We start from the raw sequence: 2,385 nt of genomic DNA, 5'->3' as shown, positions 1-2,385 counted from the left end.
GCGGAGCGGCTGGGCCCGTGAGCCATGGCCGCTGGGCCTGCGCGTCCGGAGCCTGTGCCCCGCAACGGGAGAGGCCGCAGCAGAGGGAGGCCCGCATACCACAAAAAAAAAAAAAAAAAAAAAAGAATTTGTCCATTTCTTCCAGGTTGTCCATTTTATTGGCATAGAGTTGCTTGTAGTAGTCTCTTAGGACGCTTTGTATTTCTGTGGTGTCTGTTGTAACTTCTTCCCCTTTTGCATTTCTAATTTTATTGATTTGAGTCATCTCCCTCTTTTTCTTTTTTTTTTGCGGTACGTGGGCCTTTCACCGCTGTGGGCCCTCCTGCCGCGCAGCTTTTAGTTTTACTGATCTTTGCTATTCTTTTCTTTGTTTCTATTTCATTTATTTCACCTCTGATCTTGATGATTTCTTTCCTTCTGCTAACTTTGGGTTTTGTTTGTTCTTCTTTCACTAGTTCCTTTAGATGTAAGGTTAGATTGTTTACTTGAGATTTTTCTGTTTCTTGAAGTAGGCTTTTATACCTATAAACTTCCCTCGTACAACTGCTTTTGCTGTATCCCATAGGTTTTGGATCATCATGTTTCCATTGTCATTTGTCTCTAGGTATTTTTTGATTTCTTCCATGATGTTTGTGTTTTTTATGTTTTTTTCCCTATTATTGATTTCTAATCTCATAGCATTGTGGTCAAAAAAGATGCTTGTTATGATTTCAATTTTCTTAAATTTACTGAGGCTTGATTTGTTACCCAAGATATGATCTATCCTGGAGAATGTTCTGTGCGCACTTGAGAAGAACGTGTAATCTGCTATTTTTGCATGGAATGTCCTATAAATATCAATTAAATCTGTCTGGTCTGTTGTGTCATTTAACGCTTGTGTTTCCTTATTAATTTTCTGTTTGGATTATCTGTCCATTGGTGTAAGTGAGGTGTTAAAGTCCCCCACTATTATTGTGTTACTTTCGATTTCCTCTTTTATAGCTGTTAGCAGTTGCCTTATGTATTGAGGTACTCCTATGTTGGGTGCATATATATTTATCAATGTTATATGTTCTTCTTGGATTGATCCCTTGATCATTATGTAGTGCCCTTCCTTGTCTCTTGTAAGATTGTTCATTTAAAGTCTGTTTTATCTGATATACTTTAAGTATATCATGCCACTCCCTTCTGGCTTGTAGTTTCTGCTGAGAAATCAGCTGTTAACCTTATGGGAGTTCCCTTGTATGTTATTTGTTGTTTTTCCCTTGCAGCTTTCAATAATTTTTCTTTGTATTTAATTTTTGGCAATTTGATTACTATGTGTTTCAGCATGTTTCTCCTTGGATTTATCCTATATGTGACTCTCTGCGCTTCCTGGACTTGAGTGGCTATTTCCTTTCCCATGTTAGGGAATTTTTCGACTATAATCTCTTCAAATATTTTCTCGGGTGCTTTCTCTCTTTCTTCTCCTTCTGGGACCCCTATAATGTGAATGCTGTTGCATTTAATGTTGTCCCAGAGGTCTCTTAGGCTGTCTTCAATTCTTTTCATTCTTTTTTCTTAATTCTCTTTCCCAGCAATGAACTGGGGTTTTATCTTGTTCCTTCATCTGGTACCTAGTCCTCTGCATTTTCATCTTGTCTATCTTTCTGTGAATGTGGTTTTCGTTCCACAGGCTGCAGGATTGTAGTTCTTCTTGCTTCTGCTGTCTGCCCTCTGGTGGATAAGGCTATCTAAGAGGCTTCTGCAAGTTTCCTGATGGGAGGGACTGGTGTTGGTTAGAGCTGGCTGTTGTTCTGGTGGGCAGAGCTCAGTAAAACTTTAATCTGCTTGTCTAATGATGCGTGGGGCTGGGTCCCCTCCCTGTTGGTTGTTTGGCCTGAGGCGAACCAACACTGGATCCTACCAGGGCTCTTTGGCGGGGCTAATGGTGAACTCTGGGAAGGCTCAGACCAAGGTGTACTTCCCAGAACTTCTGCTGCCAGTGTCCTTGTCCTCACAATGGGACAGAGCCACACCCTGCCTCTGCAGGAGACCATCCTACAGTAGCAGGTAGGTCTGGTTCAGTCTCTATGGGGTCACTGCTCCTTCTCCTGGATCTCAGTGCGCACACTACTTTGTGCGTGCCCTCCAAGAGTGGAGTCTCAGTTTCCCCCAGTCCTGTCGAAGTCCTGCAGTCAAATCCCACTAACCTTCAAAGTCTGATTCTCTAGGAATTCCTCTTCCCGTTGCTGGACCCCCAGGTTCAGAAGCCTGACGTGGGGCTCAGAACCTTCACTCCAGTGGGTGGACTTGTGTGGTTTAAGTGTTCTCCAGTTTGTGATTCACCCACCCAGCAGTTATGGGATTTGATTTTATTGTGATTGCACCCCTCCTACCGTCTCATTGTGGCTTTTCCTTTGTCTT

General features: G+C 42.4%; 1 protein-coding gene across 1 annotated transcript in view; it reads left to right on the top strand.

The window, feature by feature from the left end:
• LRP1B (LDL receptor related protein 1B) overlaps nucleotides 1–2,385 on the top strand; it is a 1,933,320-nt gene that overhangs the window by 384,895 nt on the left and 1,546,040 nt on the right. The gene's annotated exons all lie outside the window — the stretch shown is intronic.

This window comes from Physeter macrocephalus, chromosome 2, assembly GCF_002837175.3.
Source record: "Physeter macrocephalus isolate SW-GA chromosome 2, ASM283717v5, whole genome shotgun sequence".
NCBI classification, from domain to species: Eukaryota; Metazoa; Chordata; class Mammalia; order Artiodactyla; family Physeteridae; genus Physeter; species Physeter macrocephalus.
The sequence above is the reverse complement of the archived record's forward strand: the minus strand, read 5'-3'. Positions and strand labels throughout refer to the sequence as shown.